The sequence below is a fragment of the Talpa occidentalis genome, unplaced genomic scaffold, assembly GCF_014898055.3.
Source record: "Talpa occidentalis isolate TD23 unplaced genomic scaffold, MPIMG_talOcc4v2.1 talOcc4.5, whole genome shotgun sequence".
NCBI lineage: Eukaryota > Metazoa > Chordata > Mammalia > Eulipotyphla > Talpidae > Talpa > Talpa occidentalis.
Window position 1 is genome coordinate 35,808,606 of NW_023604861.1, and position 17,265 is coordinate 35,825,870.

General features: G+C 33.8%; 1 long non-coding RNA gene across 1 annotated transcript in view; it reads right to left on the bottom strand.

Annotated features, from left to right (window-relative positions):
- Positions 1–13,166: 13,166 nt before the first annotated feature.
- The window catches only part of LOC119259651 (uncharacterized), a 34,713-nt gene continuing 30,614 nt past the window's right edge, over positions 13,167–17,265 (bottom strand). Inside the window, exon 5 of the long non-coding RNA XR_005128518.2 lies at positions 13,167–13,191. This is a non-coding gene — a long non-coding RNA (uncharacterized LOC119259651). The remainder of the gene's footprint in view (positions 13,192–17,265) is intronic.

Sequence of the window (17,265 nt, forward strand, 5' to 3'; positions counted from 1 at the left end):
TCTGCCTGTTCTGCTCCCCACTCTGTTTCTGGTGAATCCTCTCCCCTACCCTCTGCACCTCTGACTTATACCCCAGCTCATGTATGCATACATAATAAATCTTTAAAAAAATATTAAGGGTGTCTCAAATAACAATATAAGATTAGTGTGGACACAACCAGCCATACCAACAAAAATAGCCAGTGTGAACTAAAGGGGATGATGTAAGGGTGAAGTGAAGGTTGTCAGACTCTATAGGCCCAGACGGCAGAGCTTCTCAGGCACAAATTCCTCAAGATGAGGGAAGAATGACCTGAAAGCCATTTAGTGATCATCAGGGTTACCTCAAAGACATTGGAACTGTACTAGTTTCCTTTGGTGATATAGTATTTCAATGACTATTTATGATCCTTGTGGCCTTGCACAGGTGCCTGTATATTTGAAACCATAGGAAATTATTTCAGTCTTTATCATCTGAATTCAGCAAGCGAACTCCTCCATCAATCAGGCTGTGCATAGATTCTGAATAGGTAGTCTGGTTGTATCCATTGATGGGCTCGGTGCTACAGCCCTTTGGTAACTTGGAATGCCACTGGTCAGTCTGGTGCTGGACCTAGCAGGGACACTGATATCCCCATGGAATATGGGTTAGTCAATGCTGAATGGGAGCCTGAAGCCCTGGTTATCAGCCAGAATCCTGATGCTGGGATAGACCAAGAACCTGGGTTTGATGGTCCTCACTGGTAACTGGGGGCCATGGGAGACATCTAGGGCCATAAAAGCTAGTCAATTTGGGGGTACACTAGGATCCTAGGTTTATGGGAGCCTGGTGCCATGGAAAATGGTTGATCTTGGGATGGGGTAAGTGGGAGCCTGGATCCACTGAACTGTCTGGAAGTCAGAAGCAGCAGAGTAAATGGGGGCCTGGGTTCATGGGAGTCCTCCAGGGCCTCCGTTCATGTGAACGCTGTTGTAACTCAGAGCTGAGTAAGCTGCTTAGAGCTTCTGGAGACACTTGTGGCCACTGTGGCTGCTGGAGCTAGTGGGAGTCTGGAGCTAGTGGGAGTCTGGAGCTAGTGGGAGTCTGGGAGACACTTAAGGCCTGTGGCTACTGGAGCTAGTGGGAGTCTGGGTGGGTCAGAAGAGGGTTTTTCCAAGAACCCTCTGAGACCCTGCAGCTGAGGAAGCCACCTGGAAGCAAGGGTGCTGCCTCGACCTGCTAGGTCCACAAAACTGAGGTTATTAAACTTCTTCCTAAATAGAGCAAGTTTTAAACTAGGAATTCTGTTTGCCAATCCCATTTAGCAGCTACAAATTCAGCACTTTATGCTATACGTTAGTTTTTTAAATGCCACAGATGCACACACACACACACACACACACACAAGAACATGCTTTGAGGGAGAAACGATTACAAAGAAGTATATATTATAAAGCTTTTTTGTTACCAATAAAATCCCAGAAAATGGATTTTCTATGCAGAGAAAGATGTAATAGAAAATTAGCAAAACAATAAATTGAGTTACTAATTGTCCCCCTGAGAAGAAAAAGAAAAGAAATCACTTCATTAATGATAGAAACAAAATACAGCATAAGATTTAAAGTCATCTTGAATGATGTAGGTAACTAAATCAGTATTATGTAGGAAAAATGTAAGAAATAATTGATTTTCCTGGAAAGAGAAGATACTAAAAGAAAAAAGGAAGGAGAAAGAAACAATGTATAAAGATATTATAAAAATAAGAATATTCTTTATAAGACATTTCTGGAAATCCAGATTTACTTTGTATTAAATAAAATTAATTAAAAATCATCAGCTAGAACTATATTAAACAAAAATATTTTCCTGTATCTAAACAGTTGTAAGGTGGAAATGAATAAATGAACATTAAATGATGTATGGACATATTTTGCTTTACAATAGTCAGTGAGAAAAAGAAAATTATGTAGTAGATAATAAAAACTTGATAAAATTAAATATATAAAATTGATAAAAGTCATTAATAAAATATGAACAGGACAATTTTCATATGTCATAAGGATAGCCATTGGTGCTTATTTAATTAAAAAAATTTGTCCATTATTGAATTAATCTTGACTTTTCATCTAATGTAATAAGAAGATAATGCAACTATTACTTAAAAATAAAGCCTGATGTTCCTTATTTAAAAACATTTAAAATGTTCTCCCTGAAAAAGCAAAAAATTAATGATTCAAATGATCCATTAGTTATGAGTTCAGTTAATGGAATAGTTTTAACCTAAGAATTAAAGTATCAGTCATTTTTACCATGTTTGACAGTATCTTTCAGATAGAGTAACAGAGCAGAATCCTCTTTACACAATTAAATAAAAATATACATTTAAGAAGATTGTTATCCAGAAATCTAAATTCCAGTGTAAATCAAACATGGGAATTTTTTCTAGTTAAATTTCTCAAAAGTGGTTCATGTTTGCAATAATGGAAGAAAAAGCTGATGAAGTGTCCAGAGAATGACAAGGATGTGATATGTTGTGTACAAATGGGCAGGTGGTCAGGTCTTTCCTCTCAATTTACATGGTAAGGACATTTGTGGTGTGGGTTGCAATTAATGGATGGTAAATGCTTCTGTCAAGAAACTACTTCATGTTGATAGAATATGTCATACATTTCCAGGGACATAAGTCTATGAATTTCTGATAAGAAAAATTCCAGATACATAGAGTGAAGTAGAAATGTCAAAAATAAAGTTGTAGTTAAACTGATAAGAACATAAGTGCATATTTTCAGAAGTGCTGTTGTTTATTCTTCACTGCAATTCTACGCACATGCTGTGAAAATAAATTTAGTTGAAAAATTATTTGTTTTAGCAGACTTAAGGTAGGATTTCTGGGTAAACAACTTTCATTATTGATTTTTTAATTTTTAATGAAAATCAGTGAATTTTGCAAAGTTTGAATCTTGATGAAACTGACAGAACAAATACATCATTTCTTTGAAGTCTATCAATTTTGGTTCTCCATGTAACATGTTATTCCACATTTAGATAAACCGAATTATTTTAAATGGATGCAAAAATGACTGAATGACTGTAATCGATTTTTTCATTGAATTATACAATTCTTTATATAATTATACATACTGTATAAAGTAAAGAGAGGCTCACTGACACACAGTTTTGATGCCAGAAGCAAGTATGAAGATTCTGAGGGACAGTCTACAAGCAGAGAACATGCTGTACTCTGAATCTTCATTCTTTCACAGTGTGGAGGGACATGGAGCTGTTCTATACATGTCATATCCAAGGTTTCAGTGGAGGGGGCGCAACTTCAGCAAAAAGGCCAACCATGGGACTAAGGCACACTATGAGAAAGATCAGGGAAAAAACACACCGCACCACATTATATAACTGTAAGTTAACCTACTACGAAACAGGGAATACCTAGTTGGTTTTTTTTTTTTTTTTAAATGCACAGGATCACTCCGCCACAAACAGTGGAGAAAGCAGGCATAGTGAGACCCAAGGACTGCATTCCTGGAGCCTGGGAACAGCCCCAACAACCAGAAAGTGGTAACAGTTCAGCTGAGTCAACTTTTGGAAACGATTTAATAATTTAATCTCCATTACAGTACCACAAAGGTATGTATTGGTTGAATTTCAACCTTGTCTTATATTCTACGTTATGCATCATATCTTATGTGGGAAAATTTGCGTTTTTCTTTAGTTTGATTTGGAGCTGTAATGGAATCGCATTTAAAAGTCATGTAGGGGGCCTCCCCTGGTGGCGCAGCAGTTGAGCGCTGGGCTGTGAGGCTGCCCGCAGCCTTTGCAGCACCGGTTCTTTCCCCAGCCGCCGGCGAGGGCCCCACCAAATAAATAAATAAATAAAAATTAAAAATAAAAGTCATGTAGGGGTTAACTTCATTTGTTGTGTTGGGCGCAAAGGCCCAACTAGGTAGATTAAAGTTTGCCACATATTCTTTGCCATTTTTCTATCACGCAGTGGGATCTTGTTCTCTTCCCCTTGATCTTGATTAGATATGATTCCTTTGACCAACAGAGTATTGTAAAAATGATTCTTCACTTGTCTAGTCCTTATAGAAACTGGAAACTCCAGCCTTGCTTGGTCTCTTGGCCCCTGGGAGGCCATGGAAGTATTTCAAAAACTTACCTAAAAAGCCATAGGGAGAAACCCAGGGATTAAATGAGTGAACTTTCCAAACATCCACATTAAAATTATGAGGTATGTGAATTATTAAGCATGTGAGTTATTGGATATTAGTATGTGAATTAAACTGCTTTGAAATGTCAGACCAGGGCCTCCCTGGCTAAGGAGTTAAGGAGTAAAATGCACAGGGGTTAAGGGGTTAAGATGCAATCTATGAAGAATAGTGGATGCTCTGCAGCCACTGTAGCACAAGATCCATCTCTAGCCAGGGAGCTACACACATGGAGCAGCAGACCTCTCCTAACTCACCGGCTGCTCCTCTCAGCAGTGTATTTCAGTCAATCTGCCTGTTCTGTTCCCCACTCTGTCTCTGGTGAATCCTCTTACCCCCAACCCCACACCTCTGGCCTGTACCCCAGTTCTTGTATGCATAAATAAATAAATCTTAAAAAAAAAAGAAAGAAATGTCAGAACAGCCCAAATAGAGCTAAATATTAACAAATGACACTACGGTGGACCTGGATGGAGCAGAATTGGCTGGGCAAGCCTTATCCATATTCTTGACCCCTGAAATCTGTGGTTGAGTTAAAATATTTGTCATTTTAAATTACTAACTTTTGGGTTGTTTGTTATACATTAATTGATAATCAAAACAAAATCTTCCAATGAATCTCATGTTTTCATGCAATTTCAATTAAAACCTCAGTTATTTTTTCTTTTATATAATAAAATACATTCCAAATATTTAATTCAGATAATATAATACTAGCATTACAAAAGACAAAAAGGGCAACAGAATTAAAAAAAAAAAAACCTCTGAGAGCTATTTTAGTTTACACCATTAAGTTTATGAAAAATTTGCCATCAGTGAATAATTTTTAATGAAGTATCTGTGTATCACAGTACATGTGATAACCATTTCTAAAGTTGAATGAAACTGAAACTAAGTAGAATAAAATGCAGCTGAAGATTATTAATAGTTCATAATTTTATATAGTTATTTTAAAAGCATATTTAATCATGAATTTTAACTTTCTAAACTGAAAATTCTTTTGGGGCAGAAATCATAGATTTGTCTTTTTCAATTCTCACACTGATTATCATAGTGCAGTATTTTTCATGTTAAAATTTCATGCTTCTAAATATGAATGTTTCTTCCAGAATATATTAATGTGATGATTTAGTAACAATCTTTGGTTATATTCTTATAACTTACACAACTTTCCTTAACTTTTGTGAGAAAAATTTGCATGCAATCAATTTTTGTTCTCCTAAAGAATCTCTCTTCCAAGAAATCAGAGTACAGATGGCTGTTCCTTCAGTTAATACACTGTCATATAGTAAAAATATATAGTTTTCCATGTGCAAAGGCTCATGATACTGTCAATTGACATTTAGCAGCATTTACCTCTTGACTGCCAATTCTTCATTTTACATAATACATTTTTTTCTTACATAAAAAAGTGAAATATAGGGAAATTTTCAGTTGGTGTGCCCCTGTGGGATGACAGCATGATTGACATCCAAGTAATAAATGCAGACTTGTAATGTACAGAGACAGCCACATTTTCACACTTTGACATTTTCCCACACCTCAGACTTACATGCTGAAATACTGAACAATTACAGAAGAAAAAACAATGCATCATGGAAAAATGTAGTATAAGAATAGGTTAACACTAAGTAGAGTTGCCATATGGTATGCCATTCACTACAATGACAGTTCTATTCTTTCTGGGTAGGTACAGGAAATATATGCATTTTGGAAGAAATTTGTACTTCTAGGCAATTTTATAAAACATGCTGTAAATCATTGTCCTTGGTTATACAGCATTTCAAGTTGAAAATTTTCTTATTTTCCCTGACATGTTGGAATAAAATTATATTTTCCTCCAAATTTCCACTGTACAACATTCTTGGTACCATAATGTGAATGCTTGCTGTGTTTATATTTTATCAAATTCACGCTAGTAATCACCATTACCCTTTGCCTCCTCACATATAGAACAACAGGGGTAAGAGATGGAACTGAATACTAGATACCTCCCAATAAAAGATCATTGAAGAAACAAGTGATAAGGAACAAAGGTGATAGAATCAATTACACAAGGTGGAAATACAAATAGCAGTTAATAGCAAGTAGAATATTGTGGTAACTCAATAAGAGCATATTTTAAAAATTATATACTCTTATTTATCTAGTATTTTTAATTGGTAAGGTTCAAGCTCATTCATTTACACAATTAAATTATTTAATGAATATTTGTAGCCCACAATTAGTCAATAAATGATAAATATTCAAAAACAATACAGTCTTTGAGGTGGTCCCAATTTCATTAGAATTATATCCAGTAGATTTGTGTATTTTAATACTACTGTAGCTACAAATCAGATAAAACAAAAGAGACATAGAAAGACAGAAATGAAGGAATTGAATCTAACTAATGCACTCTGAAAAGGTATTAATGAATTAAACCTTGAAAGCTGAGCCTTGGGAAAAAACATAGGGATATATATGGTTGAAAAAAAATATATATATATATTTAAGGGATATATATATATAAGTGAAAAATAATTCCAGAAAGAAAAAAGTCAGCAGAGAAGACAATAATTGCTAAAATTATGATAAAAAGCAAGGAGCATTGAGAGCAATGCATTGAGGAGTTAAAGTTTAATGGAGTAAGATGATGGAAGTTGAGAAATTTCATCTTTACTCTGCAGTGAATTTAGTTTTTTAGTAGAGGTGTAACATTTTCAGATTTAGATTAAAAAGAAAGAATTGACAAAATCACAAAGAATTGTTGGGAATTGTGAAATCCAGTTGGAATTATTTTATAATCCAAAACAGAGATAAGGATTCAGTTTATGATACTGGGAATTAAAATTTGAAGGAAAGGACTTATTGAAAATGTAAAATAGTCATATTTAAACATCTGAGACTATTTGCAAAACCACTAACTAGGAAATGAAACTCAGGTCTGCAGGGTGAGGGGGATGCTATGTTTTCTTTGGGGTATGTTGTGGTTAGGGTAACTGTATACTCTATGCAGCTGGAGCTTGGGAGGAAAAGCCATATTTGGAAATGACAAAAACAGGAGTATAGAAGTCATGTGGGGGATGAATGTGACGTGGAAGAATTTGTGGATTAGAGAGTGAAAGTGGACATAACTAGACTTAAAATGTTGGCAGAAAGAGGGGTTTAAGCTCAAAAGTTCAAGTATATGCTTGCAGCAAGTTCAGAGAAGTGCTAGGAAATGTTTGTGCTACAGAAACCTAGGAAGAGGTTAAAGGTAAGTGATGGTAAATGCATGGAGGAGATCAAACAGGTGAAGTCACAAAAGAAACAAATGGTTAAACATCAAAAGGTCACTTTATGATCTTTGAGAAAGCAGAGTTATTGGAGTTTTGAAATGAAGATAAAATGTTCAAAGGACAAAGAGGATATGAGTTAAAACGATATAAGTTGATTTTAGACTACTTCCCCAAGTTGGAATTTACAGAGACCGGGGAAGAGATAAATACCTTGCTACAAATATTCATCTGAAAATATACTTTCCCAATAAAAGTAAAAATTGAATATATCCTTAGATCAAGTAGCTAATAAACATTAGTTTAATGTTTGCTTTGATATATTAAAAATTACCCTAAAATAATATGTGCTTATTTTAAAATCTTACAACTTGCTCTTTATTATTATTATTATTATTATTTGGATGTCTAAGAAGTAGAGGAAAACGTTAACTCTACATTAATACATATTTTGTGGGTCAAATAAAACATTATTAAGCTATGGTGATGACTTTTGACTTTTCTGGGAAAGCACATTTTCATTATGTAATGTTGGTGGGTTGATAGGATGACAACATCATTTGATCAATAACTAGGAATAATTGTCCTTAATCCTCATATATTTTTTTACGATAGGCATTTATTTTATTCTATGTAGAGGCAAGACAGGCTGTTCAATATTAACTTCATTATTTTGGAATAAGAATAAATCTACTTTTTGTCATTATTTTTAGTCACTTTGTAGCCTCTTATATTACTTGACAGATGTTATCTATAGCAATATGTCTCTCATTACCATATTAAATGGTTCAACAAAGATATATCCATCCATTGCCAATTCCTATCATTAAACTGTTTAGTGCTGCCCAAAGCATCCTAGTCACTTGCCAGATATGGAATAGCGAAGGGGACTAAATATTTCAGCACTGTTTCATTATGTCTTTTTTTTACTGCACTCTGGTTGTGTTTATGTATGAGGAAGACATTCCTCCATAATACATATAATATGCATCACAGAAGAACTAGGTGAACCTGTAGGATTTTTGGTATGAGGTATCCATCCATGTAATTACTACTTTTCCTTAGTGTTATTCCCATTATTCAGAAGACAGCTTTGGTTGGTCTGAATGATATCTACCTCAATGTGTGTCTGATCTATAAGTTTAGCTTGTTCTGTTGTATTGCATTGTATTTGCCATTCTATTATTCTTCACTGGATCATTTTGAAGTATAATGCTTTTCTCCCTGGAAAGATTTTTTTTATAATGTGTCATCATTAACATAGTTTATTGTTCTCTCAGAATCTGTCTTAACAGTGTATCTCTCTGTCTATATATAGATCTACCTACCTACCTACCTACCTATCTACCTATCTATCTATATGGAACTATAGAAATATTTTTAGAGTTCAATCATTAGCTATAGTTCTGTTTTGACTGAGTTAGCCAAAGAAGGACTGAAGCCACCATGATAGTATGCAAGAGTCAGGGGCTTGAGATTTTATATCTTCTTGATTATTATGTCACACAAAATTCAGTCCTTGATGGTCTATATGATGTTTTGTAATCATGGTAAAGTTAACACAATCTAAGCCTGAATTGGTGGAATAAGGTGAGTTATCGCCCATTTCTATAATTGGGAAACTTCATTCAGATTATTCCAGTGCTGTTAAGTTTAAGGAATTAGAAAGAAACTGTCAGAAGTTCATAGGAATGACTTTTTTTACTCTTTTATAATATGATGTTGGGCCTGTGCTGTTTTGTCTTCCCCATAAGCAAACAAAATGCCCTCTTTAGAGTAATTTTGATTAATTATGGATGACCATTGTTTTAATGTTTGCTTTTCGTAAACATATGCAAACAACCATTGCCTGCTGCATTCAAAGTCTTCAAGGGGACTTCAAACAAATAAAAGTATTTGATTTGACATTCTAATTATATTATAATTAAAGGTTTGGTGTTGGTTGAATAAACTTTAACTCCCAGGTAAAAATAGTATACTTAAAGAAATAGAAATGAAATGAAATTTTTTTTAAATTAGTCTAGTTTGAAAAGAATATGCTCTTCATATATATGCAGAGTATGGTGGTGGGAGAACTACAGGTACTACACCTGAAGGGAGAAATCAAATACTGTGCAAAAATTAACAAAAATGGGGCCTCCCCTGGTGGCTCAGCGGCTGAGCACTGGACTGCCCAGCTGCCCAGCTGCCCTGCCCGCAGCCTCTGCAGCACCAGTTCGATCCCCAGCTGCTTGGCCAGGGTCCTACATGGCACGCAGACCTCTCCTGCTGCCCGCTGCTCCCCTCAGCAGTGTATTTTGGTCCTTCTGCCTGTTCTGCTTCCCACTCTGGGTCTGGTGAATTCTCTCACCCTCCTGCGCTTCTGACTGTACCCAGTGCTTGTATAAATAAATAAATCTTTAAAAAAAATTAACAATAATGTAAGAAAATAAATAAATTTTAAAAACCAAAATAGAGTAGCAATTCAAATTATCTTAAATGTTTATTATGCATAACAGAAACTTTACTATAATTTTTATTTTGCTTTATTTACTTTTTAGACAAGAAATTTATAAATACTATATTTTCTAAAAATCTGATGAAATAGGCCTAATACTACAGGTATGAAAATAAAATTCATAATTTCTTTATAAGGAATAAGTACTTAAGAAAATGAAGACTTTACACTTTTAGTATGCTTGAAATATTCCATCCTCACCAAATCAAGAAGTTAAGGAAAACAGAATTCAAATGAATATCATCCTTATTTGTAGGATCAATATTATAAATAGCTTAATGTTTAGGGAAAAACAGAATAGAAATAGAAAAGCACTAGGAATCAGTATGTGTTTTCTGAAAAAGGAATCACATAACACACAGTGATTTATGATGTTTTTGCCTCATCTATATTTTGTACACTATTTACGTATAATAAATATTTCTTATTTTGCTAAGTAGTGAAATTTTTTTTTATGTTAATGGTTGATGATTTGCTTTCCCTTTTCTTTCCTTTTGCATCAGTGGCTCAGCAAAATCACAACTCTATACTTAGAGGTATGGTGCCTGCCACCCAGAGTCTTCTGGCTGTGACTTCAGTGATCCCCTGTAAGAGTTGCTTTTCTACTTTCTGGTAGTCTGAAATACTTAATGTGCCCAGGGAAGAGTTGGGAGAAAAGTGCTCTTTTGTCTCCTAGGAGTTCAGAATTAGGGAGCTCAGAATTAGGACTCACTTTTGACCTTTGACTTCCTTGTGAGACACTACTCTTACTACACGATTAGTAAGACATAGATAGCTATTAGAAATGGAAAATCTAATGGTAATAAAATTAAGAACTGAAATTTATTGTTACCTGAAGTCCACTGTCAAGCATGACTTTTATCTTTATGAATATGTTTAACAATAATGATCTCTAGCTTTGAAAAAGAGAGGCCACAAAATGTGTAGTTCTTCTATTGAATGTGCTTGACTTTTACTGATCAGAAATGAGTCAACTGACATTTGGGGCTTAGCTGACTTGTTAAAATCTGCAGTCATGTTTCCTAAAAGTCATACAGAACAACTGCATTTTCTCCAAAACTCGATTGATATATATCATCAGGCAAAATCAATCTTTCAGCAATCCTGCTGCCAATCAAATAAAGCTTATAATTTTCATTCTAATTGTTGTTAATGCTTATACAAGACATTGGTACAGATGCAAGATGCTATTGCAGTCATCCTATCCTGTTGTTATTGCCATATGTTGTGAGTTTGTGTTTGTGTGTGTGTTTATGTGTGGAGAATCTGTTTCTCAATCGAGTATTTTTTTTATTGAGGTAATATTTGTTTGTATCATGTTTTCATTTTAAAAGTATATGATCTCCCCCTTCAGGTGGTGCTGCCATAGCCCACACGGCATGAAAGAATCCATAGTTCTCCATGATAGTCCTTTGTGCTCTCTTCCCACGACTTGTAATATGATGTCAAGCAGTGTGAAACTAGAAGTTTCAAATATAATTTGCCTGATTTTTAGATCTATGTTCCCATTAGAGTATCCTAACATACACATAATATATTATATGATTTTCATGGGTACTATATGGTAAGGATCATTAGAACCACCTTTAAATGGAATGGAAGTCCAGAAGGTTAACTGGCTTGCTTAGGTCAACAATAAATTGATAGTTTGGTTTTATTTCCAATTCTGTACCATTTCTACTCACAACATGCTGCTTGAGTTAGTAATGAGTCCATCAAAAAGTGATTAAGTCCTGTGTAGTCAAAGTAAATGAATTCTGTCAATTCAATATTGCACCTCTGCTTATCCCACTTCAGGACAAGTGAAATGATGAAAATGTGATCTTTTCCAGTTAAGATGATGAGGGAAAATGAACTTACCATGTTGAGTGCAGAACTAAGTATCTAGCAGAGAGCCCTTATATAAAACTTCACTAAACAGATGGAAGAACATTGAGGGGAAGAAGGGATAAGAAAGTAAAATGATTGGTATGTATAAAGGAAACCAGAGGTAGGCAAGGTAACCTACTATGTACTAGATAACACAGCAAGTGCTTTGTTTCCAGTTCAGTAAGGGATGGAGAGTACATATTTAGAATAGAACTGACTCTAAATTATTGCAAAGTTACCCTTTCTCAGTCTTCATTACAGGATCAAACTGTGACTCTGTTAATATTACTTGGATTGTAAAAATTTTCGATGCATTTATTTTTAAAATATGCTCATTATGACATAGGAATTACCTCAGGACAGATTTTATGTATAAATAGAAAATCTGAGTAGAAGGATTATACATAGATTTCTTTGCATGCTTAATAAATGCAAATTGGTGGTAGTAATCCCAACTTTTATCATCTTTTGGTGGCTGATATGTGACTTGAAATTCTATTTTGACACAGACAACACATGTATCTGGTTGCTTATCAGGAAGCCTGTGAATAAGAAAGCACTGAAGTTTGAAAGGAAAAGAACTAGGCTCCAATGGCTATAGGTAATATTAAATATGGAACATATAAGAAAATCTCTCCACCCTAAGACTTTAGAGTATGTTTACCTTTATTTTCTACTATACAAAATTATATTAAAACAAATCGCTTTCTTTAAAAACAATGAGTGTTTTGATCTATCTATCTAGCCAGCTAGCTAGCTAGCTGGAATATTTGTTATGATTCATTAGTTAGTAGATTCCACATGATTCTTACAGATTTTGTTTATATTGCTTGTCATATAATCAAAATTGATACAGCCAGACATGAAGAGAATGTGTTAAATTATTATATTTGATTGCATTTGACTAAAAGATATGACTTCTTTAATTCTTTTTAAAATCAAAAGAGAAAATAAACATGGATTATGGAGTCTCAATTTGGCAATACCTCCTCTGCTTGCACATCCTACGGAAAGTATTGGCTAATTATATTTTACATGAAACAAGAACATAATTTTCAATGTTTTGACAAGCAACAAATTGCACATTAGTTAGTTGTAAATAAATTTATTAGAAACAGTTGTCCTTGTTTGTAGATTCTCCTTTGAAAGAGAAAATTAATTTAAGGCTCATCATTCATAGAAAATGCATTATAATATCAAAGCATTAGAAAAAAAAAGCAGAAGCAGGTCCAAAACATACCTACTAAATAGCAGAAGAAATCTGATACTGCCATAAGATGAAAGAGGAAAGTACGTGAGGTCTATGATATCAGCATGGTGTCTGCTGGTAATCAGATTTTCAGTCATGATTCATTTGGCTTGATTATTCTTCTAATAATGTTATCTGCACTGTAATATAAACACAATATTGGTTTCCACTGAGAAATGTAAATTACAGATTGTTAAGTATTTTTTTCTTGAAGATTCTTTCATTGCCAATTAATTGGTGGAAATATCAGGTTTTTTGGACTTTATGCAGTACTGTGGTCTTGAAGTATATTCACAAAAATGAGTACATGAAATCCTAATTTTTGTACAGTAAAATTTGAATAAACTAAAACAAAGACTTTATCTGGTAATGGTAAATTTAGCTTGTGATTAATGCAGCTTATGCAGAAACAGCAAATTTCAGTTATAAATATTATCTTCTACATACAGGGAGATAAGTCAAAATTTTTCTAACTTTCCTAACAATTAGTATTTGTTAAGGGCTTTCTGTTGATAGTTGCCAGAAATTGTGGTAATTTTACATGCATTTTCTCATTTAACTCTCCTGATCACCTTCAGAAGTCAAGGTCAATTAACCCTATGTTAAGCATGAGGAAACTGAGACATGGCTAAGTAATGTAATCCTGGCAACTTTACAAGGAGAGGACTTGTATACATTTTGAATTTTAAGAAGATATGAATAGATTTATTGTCTATGGATTAGGTTCCTCAGGGACTAAACTCTGAAAGAGAGATCAACAGAGAAGTTTAGTACAAAGTGAGACATCATCACCTTTGAAAGAGAGGGAAGAAAAGTAGGGCTTTCCAGAAGAAGAATTTGGATTTAGCTGCCTGTTCAAGATGGAATTAATGTGCTTTCCAGAAAGCTTTAAAGCTGAGATGGTCTTTCAGAGTTTTTCAAATTTGGGAGAGTTAGTTATTGACTATGGGCTGCCCTAGAAGGAGGTGTAGCTTTGGGGAAGAATGCTTCAGTGGAAGTCATTCCCAAAGAGGACCTAATACTGAGAGCTCTCTGCTAACAACATTCTCATTACTGGGAGAACAGCTATCAATCCTGAAGGAGAATTTGGGAATATCATCATACCCACTAGATGCACACATATGTCTGCTTAAAGCTCTGTGCTAGTGAAACTCTGAATGATGCTAGAAATTAGTATGAAACAACATTCAAGTAAATACATTCAAATGTGCGAATAGTGTTGTCATGATTAGAAGATAGTTTTTCAGTTGTTACTATTGTAAGTTCAGACTTTAAAATAAAATAGAGGCAATGGCTTTCACACATTAAAAAAGTAAACATTTACCTTAGGTCTTAAAACCTAGTAGATATCTATCTTTAAAACTATAAATGATGTAAGTAATACTAATTACAACTTCACTATACTTCTTGCTGATGTTCTTTCCTGTTCATAAAATAGTAATAAAAATGCTTTTATATCATATCTATATATGTGCATTCATGGATTGTCTATAAGTGCAAAAATGTATAAGGACTTAAGTTTAATATTAACATGATACTAGAAAAATACAAGACATCAAAGTAAAATGTTATAATAGTCATAATACTAGTCAAATCAAAAGAACAGATGTATATGTAATATACATGATAAATGGTATGCATACCATCAAATTCAAAGAAAAAAGTACTATAGTAAAGAATATAAATATATGTAATGTTAAAATTTCTGATATAATATATAGTCCAGAAATACCCTTAGAAGCAAGTAAATGAGAACAATCATTATTTTAGTTATAATGAATTATATTGGAAGGTTGCACTAATAAAAACTGACTGCATGTTTGTTATTACCTGTTCAAAACACTGTGCCTTCTGGATAAAGGTTCATAAAAAAATCTACAAATAGTCAAATATCCAGATTTTCAAAGTAGAACATGAATTTTTCAAACCTGGAAATATGTTTGAAGGCAACAAGAAAGTGTTTTCAAGCAGTAATGTTTTATAAATATAGAGTTCATGTTGTTGATTATATAGTGTTCATTAAAATCGTAATAAGTTTTTACAATGATATGTAAATTATGATTTTATCTTTGCCATAGAAACCAGCAATAGTAATTTCTGTATAGTCTAACTTTAAATCAATTTAAGTTCATTTAAATTATTTTTTTTAATTTGAAAATCCACGAGCTGCTTATGGTTATTATTGGACAACACATTTATAGACTATTTTTTTTCCTAAGATCAAAGTAGAGATTGTAATTGCAATGGAAATAGGAAATTGACTCTTACACTCAAAAAACTATTAGGTTAGTAAAATAACCTGGGTCTTAGATTATCTGTGTAGATCCAAACAAGATTAGAAAGCTCACAGAGTGTTCTTCAGTACACAATGCAAGAAAAGGTGCTATCATCCTTACTAACCACTAAGAGGCACTGATTTGATAATATATAAGGAGCACAAGAAGAAATGCCACTCTATAAAATAAACATGGCATGTTAAAGGGTCTTGACAAAACAAGAATTAAAATAAGTATTGCTTGTTTGACCATTCACTTTTTAGGTTTGGGTGAATAGTGCAGTGAGCCAGAAATAAAGGCCTAATTAGTATGTGTGTCCTCAGACAAGCGATCCTCCTACAGTTATTCTTGCTTTGAATGCTTGTCATCAACATGATAGGCAGGAAGCTACGGCAACTAGAAATATAGGAAAGGCATTAGAAGGCAAAGCTAAGCCCAGTCACTCTGTGGCTACAACAAATATTATTCTAGCATTTTCCTGACTTTCCTAAATCAGAGCTTTCAAATACATTTATGTTCACCACTAGAAGCCTGGGGGGAGGAAAAAGGAAATAAAAGTATACACTAACAAAATCTTATATAATATTGTGTTTTCCTAAATAATTATTAAAGAAAGAGAAAGCTAGGAATAAATTCAATTCTAGTTGGTATAACTTCCTTTCCAAAGATAATGCATATTGCACACAAAACATTGTGATAATAAAATACGCATTTAAATGCTTATTACCTATAATGTTGAATTATATTAGTCATTTCTCTGCATAATTAAACACATATTTGATTGACCTTAACAAAGGAAATACAAAGATACAGAATTTCATAGAAATGTTTTTCCCTTCTCTAGCTCTGTATTCCTTCAAAGCAATATGTTGACCCACTCAACCTTATTTTTGATAAGCATGATTTCTGATACAATAGTAGTCCAAATTAGTTTGATTTTGGCAGGATTGTATACTAGCCTATATACTATACAGGCACTTTGGAAACCATTATGGTAGTATTTTCAGCTTAGAACTGAAATAAAGTAACAGTATACAAATATAAAAATTCAATCTGTGCTTCAAATGAGAAAATTTTGAGATCTTGTAAATTGTATTGCTTTCTCAGGCTGGAATTCTCAGGCCCTCTTCACTGGAAGACCAACCAACTCTGCCCATTGTTAATTGCAAGCTTGATTTTTTCCATTACAAATATGTTTTTGATGGAGAGTCAACTTTAGTCTATCATCCATTCTCTTAGGAAATCTTTACCTGAGAAGCATATTTATCATCATTATCTTAATCAAAGCAATTTTTTGCCACTTTAATTCAAGAAAAGGGATTTGTTGACCATCTTAGTTCCTTTTTGTAATTTGGTAGAATATAAGTATAACATGCAAATTAAAACCACATTGAGATACCTTATACCAGTAAGAATGTCACATATCAAAAAAACAAGCAACAACAAATGTTGGTGAGGATGTGGTGAAAAAGGAACTCTCCTACATTGCTGGTGGGAGTGCAAACTGGTCCAACCACTATGGAAAGCTGTCTGGAGGTTCCTCAATCTACTAAAAATGGAACAAAATGGAACTACCATAGGACCCAGCAATTCCACTCCTAGGGATCTACCCAAAGGACACAAAAACACTGATTCAAAAGCACACCTGTACACCTATGTTTATTGCAGCACTATTTACAATAGGTAAAATCTGGAAACAACCCAAATGCCCAAAAAGAGATGACTGGATCAAGAAGATGTGGTATATATACACAATGGAATATTATTCAGCAATCAAAAAAAGATAAAGTCATACCATTCACAGCAACGTGGTTGGAAGTAGAAGGAATTATGTTCAGTAAAATAAGCCAGAAGGAAAAGGAAAAATATCGCATGGTTTCAATTATAGCAGGCATATAGGGGAACCAAATAAGACATCAGTGTAAAAAAATAATAGTA